Here is a 20,956-nt window from a genome sequence, read left to right as displayed (position 1 = left end):
TGCTAGCTTGAAAAATGGGTGTCTGATTATTTCTGGCTGGGTACTCTCCTGACATAATCTAATGTTTTGCTTTCGTTGTAAAGCCTTTTTGAAATCGGACAGTGTGGTTAGATAAAGGAGAGTCTTGTCTTTAAAATGCTGTAAAATAGTCATGTTTGAAAAATGGAAGTTTTAGAATTTTCGAGGAGTTTGTATTTCGCGCCACGCCCAATCATTGGATATTGGAGCGGTGTTCCGCTAGCGGAACGTCTAGATGTAAGAGGATAAGAAGTGCCCATCAGGCCTATCCAATTTGTGGGAGGTGCTTCAGAAAGCATGGAGTGATCTCTTCAGATTATCTCAACAAATTGACAACTAAGAATGCCGAAGGTCTGCAAGGCTGTAATTTCTGCAAATGGAGGATTCTTTGATGATAGCAAAGTTTGAAGGACACAATTATTATTTCAATTAAAAATCATTATTTATAACCTTGTCAATGTCTTGACTATATTTCCTATTAATTTTGCAACTCATTTCATGTATGTTTTCATGGAAAACAAAGACATTTCTAAGTGACCCGAACTTTTGAACGGTAGTGTATGCTTGTGTGTCATCTCTCCTGGGTCTTACTGACACCTACCCATGAGCCTCCTCTCTTTACATTTAGTGTAACCAGCATCCTCACCCACTGAGTACCAACCGAGTTGAAATATAGTTGACATTTGGTCAGTCCACCCTGGCCTGGATGTTAACGTCCACAGATTGACTGGACCAAATCCAAACCCATCATTGATGTTTGGATAGCACAGTATTGAGTACAGACCAGTACAGCACCATACTGTACCGTGAGTAGAGTAGAGTACAGTACAATACAGTAAGTACAAGTACTAAAGTCTACCCTTCTGTGCTGTACTGCACTGTGCTCTACTGAAATTAAGAAATATCCGAACGAGCAATGTCAGAGGCTGGAATATATGGACACTGTGTTAACTAACCTCCAGACGAGCTTCAATGCCATACAACTCTCCTTCCGTGGCCTCCAACTGCTCTTAAACGCAGGTAAAACTAAATGCATGCTATTCAATCGATCACTGCCCGCACCTGCTCGCCCGTCCAGCATCAGTACTCTGGACGGCTCTGACTTAGAATACGTGGACAACGTCTAGATGTAAGAGGTTATTAATTAAGTGTGCCTTGAATTCTAAATAAAATCACAAACAGTGTCACCAGCAAAGCACCTCCTCCATGCTTCAAGGTGGGAACCACACATGCGGAGATCATCCGTTCACCTACTCTGCATCTCATAGACACAGCACTTGGAACCAAAAATCTCAAATTTGGACTCATCAGACCAAAGGACAGATTTCCTCTGGTCTAATCTCCATTGCTCATGTTTCTTGGCCTACTACAGTCTCGTATTATTATTGGTGTCCATTAGTAGTGGTTTCTTTGCAGCAATTCAACCATGAAGGCCTGATTCACAGTCTCTTCTGAACAGTTGATGTTGAGATGTGTCTGTTACTTGAACTCTTTAAAGCATTTATTTAGGCTGCAATTTCTGAGGCTGGTAACTCTAATGAACTTATCCTCTACAGCACAGGTGACGCTGGGTCTTCCTTTCCAGTGGCGGTCCTCATGAGAGCCAGTTTCATCATAGCGCTTGATGGTTTTTGTGACTGCACTTGAAGAAACTTTCAAAGTTCTTGAAATGTTCCAGATTGACTGACCTTCATGTCTTAAAGTAATGATGGACTGCCGTTTCTCTTTGCTTAATTGAGCTGTTCTTGCCATAATATGGACTTGGTCTTTTACCAAATAGGGCTATGTTCTGTATACCACCCGTACAACACAACTGATTGGCTCAAACGCATTAAGGAAATAAAGAAATTCCACAAATGAACTTAACAAGACACACTTGTTAATTGAAATGCATTCCAGGTGACTTCCTCATGAGAGAATGCCAAGAGTGTGCAAAGCTGTCAAGGCAAAGAGTGGCTAATTTGAAGAATATACAATATATTTTTATTTGTTTAACACTTTGCCTACTACATGATTCCATATATGTTATGTCATAGTTTTGATGTTTTCACTATTATTCTAAAATGTAGAAAATAGTAAAAATTTAAGAAAAACCCTGGAATGAGTAGGTGTGTCCAAACTTTAGACTCGTACCGTGTATATAAACTCAGCAAAAAAAAGAAACATCCCTTTATCAGGACTCTGTCTTTCAAAGTTAATTCATAAACATCTAAATAACTTCACAGATCTTCATTGTAAAGGGTTTAAACACTGTGTTCCATGCTTGTTCAATTAACCTTTAACAATTAATGAACATGCACCTGTGGAACGGTTATTAAGACACTAACAGCTTACAGACGGTAGCCAATTAAGGTCACAGTTATGAAAACTTAGGACACTCAAGAGGCCTTTCTACTGACTCTGAAAAACACCAACAGAAAGATGCCCAGGGTCCCTGCTCATCTGCGTGAACGTGCTTTAGGCATGCTGCAAGGAGGCATGAGGACTGCAGATGTGGCCAGGGCAATAAATTGCAATGTCTGTACTGTGAGACACCATAAACAGCGCTACAGGGAGACAGGACGGACAGCTGATCGTTCTCGCAGTGTCAGACCACGTGTAACAACACCTGCACACGATCGGTACATCCGAACATCACACCTGCGGGACAGGTACAGGATGGCAACAACAACTGCCCGAGTTACACCAGGAACGCACAATCCTTCCATCAGTGCTCAGACTGTCCGCGAGAGGCTGGACTGAGGGCTTGTAGGCCTGTTGCAAGGAAGGTCCTCACCAGACATCACCGGCAACAACGTTGCCTTTGGGCACAAACCCACCGTCGCCGGACCAGACAGGACTGGCAAAAAGTGCACTTCACTGACGAGTCGCAGTTTTGTCTCACCAGGGGTGATGGTCGGATTCGCGTTTTTCGTCAAAGGAATGAGTGTTACACCGAGGCCTGTACTCTGGAGTGGGATCGATTTGGAGGTGGAGGGTCCGTCATGGTCTGGGGCAGCGTGTCACAGCATCATCAGACTGAGCTTGTTGTCATTGCAGGCAATCTCAATGTTACAGGGAAGACATCCTCCTCCCTCATGTGGTACCCTTCCTGCAGGCTCATCCTGACATGACCCTCCAGCATGACAATGCCACCAGCCATAGTGCTCGTTCTGTGCGTGATTTCCTGCAAGACAGGAATGTCAGTGTTCTGCCATGGCCAGTGAAGAGCCCGGATCTCAATCCCATTGAGCACATCTGGGACCTGTTGGATCGGGGGATGAGGGCTTGGGCCATTACCCCCAGAAAAGTCTGGAAACTTGCAGGTGCCTTGGTGAAAGAGTGGGGTAACATCTCACAGCAAGAACTGGCAAATCTGGTGCAGTCCATGAGGGGGAGATGCACTGCAGTACTTAATGCAGCTGGTGGCCACACCAGATACTGACTGTTACTTTTGCTTTTGACCCCCACTTTGTTCAGGGACACATTATTTCATTTCTGTTAGTCACATGTCTATGGAACTTGTTCAGTTTGTTTCTCAGTTGTTGAATCCTATGTTCATACAAATATTTACACATGTTAAGTTTGCTGAAAATAAATGCAGTTGACAGTGAGAGGTTTCTTTTTTTGCTGAGTATATATATATATATATATATATATATATATATATATATATATATGAATGAGAGCGCGAGAGTCCAGACTCGACTCCAGACTCAGACTGGTTTAACACTCTTGGTTTGAACACCAGACGACAGAAAGACAAAGAAAAAAAGTTATGAACTGAACATAACAGTATGGAAGTGAGGACAGTAGCAGGTGACCCAACAAGGGAATTATGAGTTTTAATCACTTCATAAACAAAATTTATATTGGTAAAATCACTATAACTAATTGATAAGTCTACCATAACTTTATACTTCTGTGAACTTTCATTATTCTCCCTCCTCATGAGGGAGAGAAATTAGAAAATATCTTAAAGATAAGTGGGTTTTTGGAAATGCAAAAATGTTATCCAAAACGAAATATAAAAAGTGTTGATAATAGGTGGCAGGGGTCTTTATCAACATTGTGTTTTGATGTATTTCTGAAGACTTTTTCTGGTAGATGTTTTCTAAGACCCTTTTCCATCGGTTTCTTCAGAAATCAAAGCCTTTACTTACATTTTTCAACCATTTTCCATCTTAAAAATAAGTATCTAAGCCTTCATTTCCCAAAAATATATACTCTTGGCATTCATTTTACACACATTTTGATATGCTCCTATGAACTTCACATTTTGGTGATCATGGGTCCTTTTACATGAAAATGCCCATAGGCTATATCTAAATTAATTGAAAAAATATGAAATGTTATGTTGTGCTCCTAACTTGATAAAGACCCAGTGCAGTCAAAAACGTGATTGTCCTGTGTTTGATATATATTTCCAGACTATGAGGTTGGAATAATACTGTGAAATTGATGATGCCCTTTTAGTGTAATAGCGCTTTGAAAAGACTGCCTGAAACGTCAGCCTGTTTAGGCCTGCCAGGTGATACAAAGTCTTTACTCTGCTACTCTCCATCCAAGTCCATATTACAATGTGCCCAGAATGTCTCACTGGCAATGTGAGGACAACTATAATTATAGTGAATAGCCTAGTGGTTAGAGCGTTGGGCCAGTAACCGAAAGGTTGCTGGATCGAATCTCGAGCTGACAAGGTAAAAATGTATCGTTCTGCCCTTGAGCAAGGCAGTTAACCCACTGTCCCCTGGGCCCCGAAGACGTGGATGCCGATTATAGCAGCCCCCCGCACCTCTCTGATTCAGAGGGGTTGGGTTAAATGCGGAAGACACATTTAAGTTGCATATCCCCCTTTTCTATAAGGTCCTCTTGATTAAAGAAGCCCCCGTCAGAGAGGAAGAGGCAAAGCAAGAGGTTGGACTCTCGCCAAAATCTGTCCAAAATAAGCCCAATGCGTTTCTATGGGCTTATTTTGAACCTGCTTGTCGCCTGCCTTTGAGACAACAACTCCCATTGTTGGGACGGAAACATGAGCATCTTGTCATTGTATACAGATCTCTGCCTCCATTAGGGTGCTTATTCATGCAACCATGTGATAACACATTGCAAAGAACCCCCAAAGCTATTGCTCTGACGAACAAATGATTGACCATTCCAGAACCTTTCTTTTATATTACTCTAGAACCCCTAAGATAAACCAGTTAGCAGTACAGCAGGCAGATAGCCTTATCATGCAAACCATTTTCATATGCTAATTGTTAAAAACAGGAACCTGTAGCGTACTACTTGGTTACACATAACTAGGGGCCTGAGTATTTCCTGACTATGTGATCTGAACAGGAAAAACTAAGGACCCATACCAGAGGCTACTCTTAGTTGACACTCTCTGGCTACAAGAATCCTCTGCATGATTGGCCTATAGTTCACCAACCAAAGTGAGCCCAAAACTGACATAAGCGAACAAAAAAGCACATAAAAAAAGCACTTTCCGAGCAGCCGAAAGAAAACTGGACACAGCTGAGGTGTATAGGAACCGGTCACTGACAACCGATCACAACTCACTGAATCTGTGCATGCCTTACAGTACAGTGACTGGTTCAGATACTTTTGCACTGCATCAGCCGACTCATACCGCTAGGCAGGAGAGAAAGTGTGTGTGAGTTTGTGTAAATGTGTGTGCGTTCAGCTTTAAGAGGAGGAAGACTATGGTCGTTGCAGAAGTAGGAAGATTACCAAGGACTATTTTGATACAGTAGAACACTGGCAGCCTGTAGGGTTAAGTGCCACGACTAGGGCAGGGGCTCAAACCCCGTCCACCATTACGCCACGGTTAAACCCACATAAACCATCCAAAGTCTCCCTTTAAAAACTAAAGCCCACGCTGTATTCCGACCGGCGTCACGCTCGACCACAACATGTTTATACATCACGCAACCATGAAAATAACCTAGCAGCCAGCTAGCATGAACAATGCCAATGAATTATTATTGGGCCACCTTGCTAACTTAACGTTACTAGCTACCAGTACCTGTCTGTCCAGTTATTTATTTGCCCCAAAAAAGTGAAACACCAACACGCAGTTCACGAAACCACAACGTGGTGCATTTAAGTTACATGAAAAGCTCAAATTGAGCTGTGTTAGCGACGTTTTTTGTATTAGAAAATAAACAACCGGGTACCCGGACCTCCGATCAAGCCAATCAAGTAAGTTACTAACCGAACGAAGCAGGCGTAAAGAAACAAGTAGCTACTAGAACGTTAGCTAGGGCTAGCTTGCCTTCGTTCAGGAGAATGTGGCCAGAGGAAAACGTCAACTCCAAAATTGGCTAAACGTATTCGCTCTCTATTTAAATAATAGTATAACGTATTACACGTGTTAAGTAGTTCGTGATAATGAATATTCGCACTGGCAAGCCATCTACCTGGGTTGACAAAAAAGATAACTAAGTAACCAGCCATGTAACGAAGTGCTGCTCTAAAAATAATTTGAACTCCCAGTCCACGACCAGACACTCGACAATCCAGATTGACAGTCTCTGTTCGATCGATCCCATTCTAAAATTAGATTGGCGAAGTGAAATTAAAATACGACATATTGTCAAACTATGTGTGGGCATAACAATAAAGCCTGGAGATGCAACTTGTATGAAGCCCGTACCCAACCGTAGCGCTTTCATTCTGCGGAGAAGTGCTACTTTTCAACAGCCCATCAGTTTCTCTATCGTCACAGATAGGTGGAGGAAGAGGAGCTGGCTCTCGATAAGTCCAAATAAAAGGCTTCCCTTAATCCACTTCCCCCAAAAAAACTTCGGAACACCTCAATCAACTTACTCGGTCGATTCGACAGCGATCCGTCGACTGCGCTTCGTCCAAGGTATTTAGGGTGACAATCTGCTGCAATTATTCGATGTATTTTTATTTTTTTTTAATCCAGGGTATACCCTGTATCTGTTCTGCCCTCCCCGCTACCGCCTCTGTTGCCAAATAATGCGCTTCTCAACACACATGGAGCTGCGGCGTCACCGCAGTGGGCATGCGCCCTTCAACACGCCAACACATCTATAACCACTGACCATCAAGGGGCAAAGCAGCACCAACATGCCAGGGTCCCTAGGTCTTGTGGTTGCTTCTTGCCTTCAATACCTGTAACAGGATCCGACTTGCTTTTTAGCCTACAATGGCCATAGTAAGAACTTTAATAGGTAGAACTGATCCCAGATCAGTTGCCATAGGCATGGGTCTGAGGAGCCCTATTCGCATGCACAGTGACCGAGGCCATATCCCCTTCTCTCTTCATAACAGGTCAGAAGATAATACAGAAGCAAACTGTCACAACATCAGAAATATCATACCATTGTGAATAGCCTGCCCTTGGGCATGTATGACTGAGACCTCATCCTTGGTGTAATGTTCAATCAGTCTTCTAATCTAGTTTATCTCCAAATGGGAAATGACCACAGCTCACCTAAATGCATGCTCTGTGTGAGAGGGAAGTGGGGAGATGTGAGTTTTTAGGTTTCCTCTACAAACAGATATTGGATCAGATTAGTTTACCTTGCTCTGCCCAAATGCTAACCATACTGACCTTAGACCAGTGTCAACTTCATCCTACTCCAAAGTACTCAGGGGGGAGAAGTGGTGAGATAGATACACCAAAGAGCAGGGGGACCGGGGGAGGGATACTCAAAAAGGGAAATTCAAAGTGAATGCTTTATCAGCTAACTGTCCTGCTGTTTATCCCAAAAGACACAAAAGGAGGAGCAGGATGAAGTTGCCATAAACACTGATCTGAGGTCAGTTTTGTGTTTCCCCTCCTTAATGAAGGCGTCAGGTAGCCTAGCGCTTAAGAGCGTTGGACCTGTAACCAAAAGGTTGCTGGTTTGAATCCCTGAGCCGACTAGGTGAACAATCTGTGTGCCCTTGAGCAAGGCACTTAACCCTAGTTGCTCCTGTGAATCGCTCTGGATAAGAGCGTCTGCTAAATGACTCAAACGTAAATGTAATGTTAGTTATAGATTAGGCTGTGCCTATGGGTAACTCATACCTGGAGCACAAAAGGCCCCTGATATATCCTGTAAGCTGCAGGGAAGTCTTATCTTTGGCCCTAAGTTACTACACACATCTCTATCATCTCTTCACAGGTTCCTGTGTCTGCTAGTGTCAGAGAAAAGCCCTGTTGCTTGTTTATAATGCAGTGAATGGGGCCGTTCTCCCTTTGCCTGAATGATGTCAGACCTCTCCACTCTGCCATCTCTGTTTGCCTGGTCTTTCCTTTCCTGTGAACAACCAGCATTATAGTCCTTGAGGCAATTGTGTGTGCCATGCTTTTGTGCCCACCCCAGTGACGGAGCATACAATTTATGTACTTTTGTCCAGCTCAAATTCTGTAATGAACCATATATGACACTCCGTTGCTCCGTTTGCGTAGAGTACTTAATGGTGGGATTTATCTATGTAGCATTAGGCAGAGACAAAAGCCTACAGCCCCCCAGGAAGTGGAGCAAAGAGTAGGATATTAATATAGAAGACTACTGCAGACATTCAGGTTGCTTCTTTGTTCTGGTCTCTGTGAGAAACTACCTACTGCAGTCGGAGAAGCGACCCATCCATCGAAGACTGAATACCACTCTCTTCAGACAGCAACTGGGTTTCTTTAACACTCTCAGCCCTCCTCCTAGCACTATCGTGTCATTACATGTTTTGTCATTTAGCAGATAATCTTATCCAGAGCGACTTACAGGAGCGATTAGCGTTAAATGGCTTGCTCAAGGGCACATCGACAGATTCGGACCAGTGACCGTTCGGTTACTGTCCCAACGCCCTTAACCGCTAAGCTACCTGCTGCCCTGTCGTACAACTTTATTTCCCATACACTTGTAAGTTTGTAAATGTAGTACTACAATGGAAGTGTTGTGCTTGTGATGTAAGTTTGTTCATGCTATGGCTCCCTTTTATAAGTCCCCTTACGTTCCCTGACTCCCTCACACTCTCTAACTCACTCTGTTTTTCTTCTATTTACAGTAAGCATTAGTGAGAAAACAGACCACATTCATTATGCGGCTTTCATAAAGACGTGAAAATGTGAATGAATGCTCTCTGCTAAATATTCATCAACCACAACACATTATAATGATCAATCGATGAGAACAAAGAACCACGTCCTAATTTCAGATTCACACTGCGTTTCTTTCACTGTGGTCTGGTCAGGACTGTGGCTTCTCTACTCTCCCTGCATGAGGTAATGGCCACCAGTAACAACATGATTCCCATTAAGTACTATAACAAAGCACAAAGTAGCTGTCCCAGTCCCGATCAGCCCCACTCACTATTTGGCAGGAAGTGGCTTCCTCCTCATAGCTTTGCTAAGACACCTATTACCTAATAAGTATCAGTGGCTAGTATCACGCTCGCAGCATTGCCTTGGAATATCTCCCCCCTCCTCCTTCTCTCTCTATTCCTCTCTTCCCAAGCTCACCTCTTTTCAATCTATTCTTTCAAAAACCATTGGGGGGGTAAACATGTGCATTGAGATGAAGCAGATTCTATGTGGGGGTATTTGTGTTTTTCTCCTGCCCTTTCAGTGGAGCTGTCTGAGGGGGTAGAAGTGGCCTCTACACTCTGATACAGGTTCAGATATCTTGTCATCTCCCTAACAGTTAAGATTTAGATCCTAGACCTGCGGTGAAGTGCACTTTCTACCTGCAAGTCAGAGAATGATGTGACAAGTCTCTGAAGGACTGATCTCAGTAACTGGCTCATGTCCGCTCGAGGTAGAAGATGCCTCTAACTACAGATGTAGGATCAGTTTATGCCCCCACAACTGTAGCCATAGTATTACGGAAGATGTTTCACCTTGACGGCTCGGGTATTCGAACCAGCGACCTTTCGCTGCGGGTTTCTGGGGTTACTGGCCCAATTCTCAATCCACTAGGGGATGATATTATATGACCCTGTTTCAGTATGGGGGTACTTCTACCCACTTCTTCAGTGTCCCAGTGGTAGCACAACTATGAGGTAAATCTCAAATGTCTTTCCTTGATTCCTTGTGTCCTTGATTCCTCAACCTCCTTCTCAAAACACATTGGAGGAGAAGGTCCGAGGGGAGGAACCTGCGTTTTGTGAAAGAGGTTGAGGAATCAAGGACACAGAGTTAAGGTAAGACTAGAGATTCATATGGAATAAGAATTCGAATTTTGGGTACAACAACCTCAAATTGTACGCCACACAGCCGAGAGACAGGGCCACTAGTATTTATGGTGACAATCTGCTCCGATTATTCAATGTATTTATTTTTTATTCAGGGTATACCCTGTATTTTTTCTGCCCTCCACGCTACCGCCTCTGTTGCCAAATAATGCGCTTCTCAACACACATGGAGCTGCGGCGTCACCGCAGTGGGCATGCGCCCTTCAACACGCCAGGGGGACCAAGCACATCTATAACCACTGACCATCAAGGGGCAAAGCAGCACCAACATGCCAGGGTCCCTAGGTCTTGTGGTTGCTTCTTGCCTTCAATACCTGTAACAGGATCCGACTTGCTTTTTAGCCTACAATGGCAATAGTGAGAACTTTAATAGGTAGAACTGATCCCAGATCAGTTGCCATAGGCATGGGTCTGAGGAGCCCTATTCGCATGCACAGTGATCGAGGCCATATCCCCTTCTCTCTTCATAACAGGTCAGAAGATAATACAGAAGCAAACTGTCTCAACATCAGCAATATCATACCATTGTGAATAGCCTGCCCTTGGGCATGTATGACTGAGACCTCATCCTTGGTGTAATGTTCAATCAGTCTTCTAATCTAGTTTATCTCCAAATGGGAAATGACCACAGCTCACCTAAATTTGAGCTCTGTGTGAGAGGGAAGTGGGGAGATGTGAGTTTTTAGGTTTCCTCTATAAACAGATCTCGAATCAGATTAGTTTACCTTGCTCTGCCCAAATGCTAACCATACTGACCTTAGACCAGTGTCAACTTCATCCTACTCCAAAGTACTCAGGGGGGAGAAGTGGTGAGATAGATACACCAAAGAGCAGGGGGACCGGGGGAGGGATACTCAAAAAAGGAAACTTAAAGTGAATGCTTTGTCAGCTAGGCCTTCCCTGTGGCTCAGTTGGTAGAGCATGGTGTTTGCAATGCCAGCATGGTGTGTGCAACGCCAGGGTTGTCGGTTCGATTCCCATGGGGGGCCAGTACAAATGGATGAAATGGATGCATTCACTACTATAAGTCGCTCTAAATGACTAAAATGTAAAAAAAATAATAATAAAAGTGAATTGTCCTGCTGTTCTTTGCCAAAGAAACACAAGGAGAAGCAGGATGAAGTTGCCTTTTACACTGATCTGAGGTCAGTTTTGTGTTTCCCCTCCCTAATCAATAAATCAAATGTATTTATAAAGCACTTCTTACATCTAATGAAGGTGGCATGTAGCCTAGCGCTTAAGAGCATTGGACCAGTAACCAAAAAGTCCCTGGTTTGAATCCCTGAGCAGATGTGCCCTTGAGCGAGGCACTTAACACTAATTGCTCCTGTAAATCGCTCTAGATAAGAGCGTCTGCTAAATTACTAAAACGTAAATGTAATGTTAGTTCAAATCAAATCTTATTGGTCACATACACATGGTTAGCAAATGTTAATGCGAGTGTAGCGAAATGCTTGTGCTTCTGGCTCCGACAGTGCAGTAATATCTAACAATTCCCCAACAATTACCTAATACACACAAATCTAAAAGGGGTGAATGAGAATATGTACATATAATAATATGGATGAGCGATGGCCGAGCGGCATAGGCAAGGTGCAATAGATGGTATAAAATACATATGATATGAGTAATGTAAGATATGTAAACATTATTAAAGTGGCATTATTTAAAGTGGCATTGATCAAAGTGACTAGTGATCCATTTGTTAAAGTGGCCAGTGATTGGGTCCCCATGTAGGCAGCAACCTCTCTGAGTTAGTGATTGCTGTTTAGCAGTCTGATGGCCTTGAGATAGAAGCTGTTCTTCAGTCTCTCGCTCCCAGCTATGATGCACCTTTACTGACCTCACCTTCTGGATGGTAGCGGTGTGAACAGGCAGTGGCTCGGGTGGTTGTTGTCTTTGATCTTTTTTGCCTTCCTGTGATGTTGCTTCAATATATCCACATAATTTTCCATCCTCATTATGCCATCTATTTTGTGAGGTACACCAGTCCGTCCTGCAGCAAAGCACCCCCACAACATGATGCTGCCACCCCCGTGCTTCATGGGTGGGATGGTGTTCTTCGGCTTGCAAGCGACCCCCTTTTTCCTACAAACATAATGATGGTCATTATGGCCAAACAGTTCTATTTTTGTTTCATCAGACCAGAGGATATTTCTCCAAAAAGTATGATCTTTTTACCCATGTGCAGATGCAAACCGTAGTCTGGCTTTATTATGGTGGTTTTGGAGCAGTGGCTTCTTCCTTGCTGAGCAGCCTTTTAGGTTATATCGATATAGGACTCATTTTACTGTGGCTATAGATACTTTTGTACCTGTTTCCCCAAGCATCTTCACAAGGTCCTTTGCTGTTGTTCTGGGATTGAATTGCACTTTTCGCACCAAAGTACGTTCATCTCTAGGAGACAGAACGCGTCTCCTTCCTGAGCGGTATGATGGCTGCATGGTCCCATGGTGTTTATACTTGCATGCTATTGTTTGCACAGATGAACATGGTACCTTCAGGCGTTTGGAAATTGCTCCCAAGGATGAACCAGACTTGTGAAGGTCTACCATTTTTTTCTGAGGTCTTGGCTGATTTCTTTTGATTTTCAATGATGTCAAGCAAAGAGGCACTGAGTTTGAAGGTAGGCCTTGAAATACATCCACAGGTACACCTCCAATTGACTCAAATGATGTCAATTAGCCTATCAGAAGCTTCTAAAGCCATGTAGTCATTTTCTGGAATTTTCCAAGCTGTTTAAAGGCCCTGTCAACTTAGTGTATGTAAACTTCTGACCCACTGGAATTGTGATACAGTGAATTAGAAGTGAAATAATCTGTCTGTAAACAATTGTTGGAAAAATTACTTGTGTCATACACAAAGTAGATGTCCTAACCAACTTGCCAAAACTATAGTTTGTTAACAAGAAATTTGTGGAGTGGTTGAAAAACAACGTTTAATGACTCCAACCTAAGTGTATGTAAACTTCTGACATCAACTGTATATACTAGGCGGTGTCAGAGGAAGGCCCAAAAAATTGTTAAAGACTCCAGTCACCCAAGTCATAGACTGTTCTCTCTGCTACCGCACGGCAAGCGGTACCATGAGCGCCAAGTCTAGGTCCAAAAGGCTCCTTAACAGCTTCTACCCCCAAGCCATAAGACTGCTGAACAATTAATAAAATGGCCACCCGTACTATTTACATTGACGCTACCCCCACCCTTTACACTGCTGCTATTTACTGTTTATTATCTATACATAGTCACTTTACCCCTACGTACATGTACAAATTACCTCGACTAACCGGTACCCCCTGTATATAGCCTTGTTATTGTTACTTTTTATTTTATTTTTCACTTTAGTTTATTTAGTAAATATTTTCTTAACCCCATTTATTGAACTGCATTGGTGGTTAAGGGCTTGTAAGTAAGCATTTCACAGTAAGGTCTACACCTGTTGTATTCGGCACGTGACATAAAATTTGATTTGATTCATTTCAATTCAATTTTTTTCTCTCTCTGTTTGCCTGGCCTTTCCTTTCCTGTGAACAAACAGCATTATGGCCATTGAGGGCTAGGAGCAAAGATCAGGACATTACTATAGAAGACTACTGCAGACATTCAGGTTGCTTCTTTGTTCTGGTCTCTGTGAGAAACTACCTACTGCAGTCGGAGAAGCGACCCATCCATCGAAGACTGAATACCACTCTCTTCAGACAGCAACTGGGTTTCTTTAACACTCTCAGCCCTCCTCCTAGCACTATCGTGTCATTACATGTTTTGTCATTTAGCAGATAATCTTATCCAGAGCGACTTACAGGAGCGATTAGCGTTAAATGGCTTGCTCAAGGGCACATCGACAGATTCGGACCAGTGACCGTTCGGTTACTGTCCCAACGCCCTTCACCGCTAAGCTACCTGCTGCCCTGTCGTACAACTTTATTTCCCATACACTTGTAAGTTTGTAAATGTAGTACTACAATGGAAGTGTTGTGCTTGTGATGTAAGTTTGTTCATGCTATGGCTCCCTTTTATAAGTCCCCTTACGTTCCCTGACTCCCTCACACTCTCTAACTCACTCTGTTTTTCTTCTATTTACAGTAAGCATTAGTGAGAAAACAGACCACATTCATTATGCGGCTTTCATAAAGACGTGAAAATGTGAATGAATGCTCTCTGCTAAATATTCATCAACCACAACACATTATAATGATCAATCGATGAGAACAAAGAACCACGTCCTAATTTCAGATTCACACTGCGTTTCTTTCACTGTGGTCTGGTCAGGACTGTGGCTTCTCTACTCTCCCTGCATGAGGTAATGGCCACCAGTAACAACATGATTCCCATTAAGTACTATAACAAAGCACAAAGTAGCTGTCCCAGTCCCGATCAGCCCCACTCACTATTTGGCAGGAAGTGGCTTCCTCCTCATAGCTTTGCTAAGACACCTATTACCTAATAAGTATCAGTGGCTAGTATCACGCTCGCAGCATTGCCTTGGAATATCTCCCCCCTCCTCCTTCTCTCTCTATTCCTCTCTTCCCAAGCTCACCTCTTTTCAATCTATTCTTTCAAAAACCATTGGGGGGGTAAACATGTGCATTGAGATGAAGCAGATTCTATGTGGGGGTATTTGTGTTTTTCTCCTGCCCTTTCAGTGGAGCTGTCTGAGGGGGTAGAAGTGGCCTCTACACTCTGATACAGGTTCAGATATCTTGTCATCTCCCTAACAGTTAAGATTTAGATCCTAGACCTGCGGTGAAGTGCACTTTCTACCTGCAAGTCAGAGAATGATGTGACAAGTCTCTGAAGGACTGATCTCAGTAACTGGCTCATGTCCGCTCGAGGTAGAAGATGCCTCTAACTACAGATGTAGGATCAGTTTATGCCCCCACAACTGTAGCCATAGTATTACGGAAGATGTTTCACCTTGACGGCTCGGGTATTCGAACCAGCGACCTTTCGCTGCGGGTTTCTGGGGTTACTGGCCCAATTCTCAATCCACTAGGGGATGATATTATATGACCCTGTTTCAGTATGGGGGTACTTCTACCCACTTCTTCAGTGTCCCAGTGGTAGCACAACTATGAGGTAAATCTCAAATGTCTTTCCTTGATTCCTTGTGTCCTTGATTCCTCAACCTCCTTCTCAAAACACATTGGAGGAGAAGGTCCGAGGGGAGGAACCTGCGTTTTGTGAAAGAGGTTGAGGAATCAAGGACACAGAGTTAAGGTAAGACTAGAGATTCATATGGAATAAGAATTCGAATTTTGGGTACAACAACCTCAAATTGTACGCCACACAGCCGAGAGACAGGGCCACTAGTATTTATGGTGACAATCTGCTCCGATTATTCAATGTATTTATTTTTTATTCAGGGTATACCCTGTATTTTTTCTGCCCTCCACGCTACCGCCTCTGTTGCCAAATAATGCGCTTCTCAACACACATGGAGCTGCGGCGTCACCGCAGTGGGCATGCGCCCTTCAACACGCCAGGGGGACCAAGCACATCTATAACCACTGACCATCAAGGGGCAAAGCAGCACCAACATGCCAGGGTCCCTAGGTCTTGTGGTTGCTTCTTGCCTTCAATACCTGTAACAGGATCCGACTTGCTTTTTAGCCTACAATGGCAATAGTGAGAACTTTAATAGGTAGAACTGATCCCAGATCAGTTGCCATAGGCATGGGTCTGAGGAGCCCTATTCGCATGCACAGTGATCGAGGCCATATCCCCTTCTCTCTTCATAACAGGTCAGAAGATAATACAGAAGCAAACTGTCTCAACATCAGCAATATCATACCATTGTGAATAGCCTGCCCTTGGGCATGTATGACTGAGACCTCATCCTTGGTGTAATGTTCAATCAGTCTTCTAATCTAGTTTATCTCCAAATGGGAAATGACCACAGCTCACCTAAATTTGAGCTCTGTGTGAGAGGGAAGTGGGGAGATGTGAGTTTTTAGGTTTCCTCTATAAACAGATCTCGAATCAGATTAGTTTACCTTGCTCTGCCCAAATGCTAACCATACTGACCTTAGACCAGTGTCAACTTCATCCTACTCCAAAGTACTCAGGGGGGAGAAGTGGTGAGATAGATACACCAAAGAGCAGGGGGACCGGGGGAGGGATACTCAAAAAAGGAAACTTAAAGTGAATGCTTTGTCAGCTAGGCCTTCCCTGTGGCTCAGTTGGTAGAGCATGGTGTTTGCAATGCCAGCATGGTGTGTGCAACGCCAGGGTTGTCGGTTCGATTCCCATGGGGGGCCAGTACAAATGGATGAAATGGATGCATTCACTACTATAAGTCGCTCTAAATGACTAAAATGTAAAAAAAATAATAATAAAAGTGAATTGTCCTGCTGTTCTTTGCCAAAGAAACACAAGGAGAAGCAGGATGAAGTTGCCTTTTACACTGATCTGAGGTCAGTTTTGTGTTTCCCCTCCCTAATCAATAAATCAAATGTATTTATAAAGCACTTCTTACATCTAATGAAGGTGGCATGTAGCCTAGCGCTTAAGAGCATTGGACCAGTAACCAAAAAGTCCCTGGTTTGAATCCCGGAGCAGATGTGCCCTTGAGCGAGGCACTTAACACTAATTGCTCCTGTAAATCGCTCTAGATAAGAGCGTCTGCTAAATTACTAAAACGTAAATGTAATGTTAGTTCAAATCAAATCTTATTGGTCACATACACATGGTTAGCAAATGTTAATGCGAGTGTAGCGAAATGCTTGTGCTTCTGGCTCCGACAGTGCAGTAATATCTAACAATTCCCCAACAATTACCTAATACACACAAATCTAAAAGGGGTGAATGAGAATATGTACATATAATAATATGGATGAGCGATGGCCGAGCGGCATAGGCAAGGTGCAATAGATGGTATAAAATACATATGATATGAGTAATGTAAGATATGTAAACATTATTAAAGTGGCATTATTTAAAGTGGCATTGATCAAAGTGACTAGTGATCCATTTGTTAAAGTGGCCAGTGATTGGGTCCCCATGTAGGCAGCAACCTCTCTGAGTTAGTGATTGCTGTTTAGCAGTCTGATGGCCTTGAGATAGAAGCTGTTCTTCAGTCTCTCGCTCCCAGCTATGATGCACCTTTACTGACCTCACCTTCTGGATGGTAGCGGTGTGAACAGGCAGTGGCTCGGGTGGTTGTTGTCTTTGATCTTTTTTGCCTTCCTGTGATGTTGCTTCAATATATCCACATAATTTTCCATCCTCATTATGCCATCTATTTTGTGAGGTACACCAGTCCGTCCTGCAGCAAAGCACCCCCACAACATGATGCTGCCACCCCCGTGCTTCATGGGTGGGATGGTGTTCTTCGGCTTGCAAGCGACCCCCTTTTTCCTACAAACATAATGATGGTCATTATGGCCAAACAGTTCTATTTTTGTTTCATCAGACCAGAGGATATTTCTCCAAAAAGTATGATCTTTTTACCCATGTGCAGATGCAAACCGTAGTCTGGCTTTATTATGGTGGTTTTGGAGCAGTGGCTTCTTCCTTGCTGAGCAGCCTTTTAGGTTATATCGATATAGGACTCATTTTACTGTGGCTATAGATACTTTTGTACCTGTTTCCCCAAGCATCTTCACAAGGTCCTTTGCTGTTGTTCTGGGATTGAATTGCACTTTTCGCACCAAAGTACGTTCATCTCTAGGAGACAGAACGCGTCTCCTTCCTGAGCGGTATGATGGCTGCATGGTCCCATGGTGTTTATACTTGCATGCTATTGTTTGCACAGATGAACATGGTACCTTCAGGCGTTTGGAAATTGCTCCCAAGGATGAACCAGACTTGTGAAGGTCTACCATTTTTTTCTGAGGTCTTGGCTGATTTCTTTTGATTTTCAATGATGTCAAGCAAAGAGGCACTGAGTTTGAAGGTAGGCCTTGAAATACATCCACAGGTACACCTCCAATTGACTCAAATGATGTCAATTAGCCTATCAGAAGCTTCTAAAGCCATGTAGTCATTTTCTGGAATTTTCCAAGCTGTTTAAAGGCCCTGTCAACTTAGTGTATGTAAACTTCTGACCCACTGGAATTGTGATACAGTGAATTAGAAGTGAAATAATCTGTCTGTAAACAATTGTTGGAAAAATTACTTGTGTCATACACAAAGTAGATGTCCTAACCAACTTGCCAAAACTATAGTTTGTTAACAAGAAATTTGTGGAGTGGTTGAAAAACAACGTTTAATGACTCCAACCTAAGTGTATGTAAACTTCTGACATCAACTGTATATACTAGGCGGTGTCAGAGGAAGGCCCAAAAAATTGTTAAAGACTCCAGTCACCCAAGTCATAGACTGTTCTCTCTGCTACCGCACGGCAAGCGGTACCATGAGCGCCAAGTCTAGGTCCAAAAGGCTCCTTAACAGCTTCTACCCCCAAGCCATAAGACTGCTGAACAATTAATAAAATGGCCACCCGTACTATTTACATTGACGCTACCCCCACCCTTTACACTGCTGCTATTTACTGTTTATTATCTATACATAGTCACTTTACCCCTACGTACATGTACAAATTACCTCGACTAACCGGTACCCCCTGTATATAGCCTTGTTATTGTTACTTTTTATTTTATTTTTCACTTTAGTTTATTTAGTAAATATTTTCTTAACCCCATTTATTGAACTGCATTGGTGGTTAAGGGCTTGTAAGTAAGCATTTCACAGTAAGGTCTACACCTGTTGTATTCGGCACGTGACATAAAATTTGATTTGATTCATTTCAATTCAATTTTTTTCTCTCTCTGTTTGCCTGGCCTTTCCTTTCCTGTGAACAAACAGCATTATGGCCATTGAGGGCTAGGAGCAAAGATCAGGACATTACTATAGAAGACTACTGCAGACATTCAGGTTGCTTCTTTGTTCTGGTCTCTGTGAGAAACTACCTACTGCAGTCGGAGAAGCGACCCATCCATCGAAGACTGAATACCACTCTCTTCAGACAGCAACTGGGTTTCTTTAACACTCTCAGCCCTCCTCCTAGCACTATCGTGTCATTACATGTTTTGTCATTTAGCAGATAATCTTATCCAGAGCGACTTACAGGAGCGATTAGCGTTAAATGGCTTGCTCAAGGGCACATCGACAGATTCGGACCAGTGACCGTTCGGTTACTGTCCCAACGCCCTTCACCGCTAAGCTACCTGCTGCCCTGTCGTACAACTTTATTTCCCATACACTTGTAAGTTTGTAAATGTAGTACTACAATGGAAGTGTTGTGCTTGTGATGTAAGTTTGTTCATGCTATGGCTCCCTTTTATAAGTCCCCTTACGTTCCCTGACTCCCTCACACTCTCTAACTCACTCTGTTTTTCTTCTATTTACAGTAAGCATTAGTGAGAAAACAGACCACATTCATTATGCGGCTTTCATAAAGACGTGAAAATGTGAATGAATGCTCTCTGCTAAATATTCATCAACCACAACACATTATAATGATCAATCGATGAGAACAAAGAACCACGTCCTAATTTCAGATTCACACTGCGTTTCTTTCACTGTGGTCTGGTCAGGACTGTGGCTTCTCTACTCTCCCTGCATGAGGTAATGGCCACCAGTAACAACATGATTCCCATTAAGTACTATAACAAAGCACAAAGTAGCTGTCCCAGTCCCGATCAGCCCCACTCACTATTTGGCAGGAAGTGGCTTCCTCCTCATAGCTTTGCTAAGACACCTATTACCTAATAAGTATCAGTGGCTAGTATCACGCTCGCAGCATTGCCTTGGAATATCTCCCCCCTCCTCCTTCTCTCTCTATTCCTCTCTTCCCAAGCTCACCTCTTTTCAATCTATTCTTTCAAAAACCATTGGGGGGGTAAACATGTGCATTGAGATGAAGCAGATTCTATGTGGGGGTATTTGTGTTTTTCTCCTGCCCTTTCAGTGGAGCTGTCTGAGGGGGTAGAAGTGGCCTCTACACTCTGATACAGGTTCAGATATCTTGTCATCTCCCTAACAGTTAAGATTTAGATCAGCGGTAGGGTAGTCAGATCCTAGACCTGCGGTTAAGTGCACTTTCTACCTGCAAGTCAGAGAATGATGTGATTGAGTCTCTGAAGGACTGATCGCAGTAACTGGCTAATGTCCGCTCAAGGTAGAAGATGCCTCTAACTACAGATGTAGGATCAGTGTATGCCAACCACAACCCTAGCCATAGTAGTATGGCGCCACTGGAGCAAATTAGGGTTAAGTGCCTCGCTCAAGGACACCGACAGATTTTTCACCTTGATGGCTCGGGTATTCCAACCAGCGACATTTTGCTGCGGGTTACTGGACCAATGCCCGATCCATTAGGGGATGATAATATGTATTTGGACTTCTACCAACTGCTAATGTCCCTGTGGTATCAACCATTGAATAAATCTCAAATGTCTTTCCTTGAGTCGTTGATTCTTCAACCTTCTCAAAACACATTGGGGAAGGTCTGAGGGAGGAACTTGCGTTTTGTCAAAGAGGTTGAGGAATGAAGGACACAGAGTCAAGGTAAGACCAGTGTCATATGGAATAAGAATTCTGTGAACAACAACCTCAGATACAGATCATACGCCACACTGGGACAGGGCAATTGGGACTTCTATACACTTCCTTCTGTTCGCATCATTATTCATTTAGGTTTGATCAATATCTGGAGGACAAAAATCAAGACCATTGAAGGCTGGGCTCTCCCATAAGCTTCACAATATTAACATGGAAACCTCCAAAAAGGTTAAGAATGTGAACATTAG

General features: G+C 43.2%; 1 protein-coding gene across 1 annotated transcript in view; it reads right to left on the bottom strand.

Annotated features, from left to right (window-relative positions):
• LOC106600556 (transcriptional repressor p66-alpha) overlaps nt 1-7,037 on the bottom strand; it is an 83,359-nt gene extending 76,322 nt beyond the window's left edge. Inside the window, exon 1 of the mRNA XM_045714892.2 lies at nt 6,832-7,037. The gene's annotated coding sequence lies outside the window, so the exon portion shown is untranslated. The remainder of the gene's footprint in view (nt 1-6,831) is intronic.
• Between the last annotated feature and the right edge of the window lie 13,919 nt (nt 7,038-20,956).

Source organism: Salmo salar, chromosome 03 (genome assembly GCF_965601325.2).
Source record: "Salmo salar chromosome 03, fSalSal1, whole genome shotgun sequence".
NCBI lineage: Eukaryota > Metazoa > Chordata > Actinopteri > Salmoniformes > Salmonidae > Salmo > Salmo salar.
The sequence above is the reverse complement of the archived record's forward strand: the minus strand, read 5'-3'. Positions and strand labels throughout refer to the sequence as shown.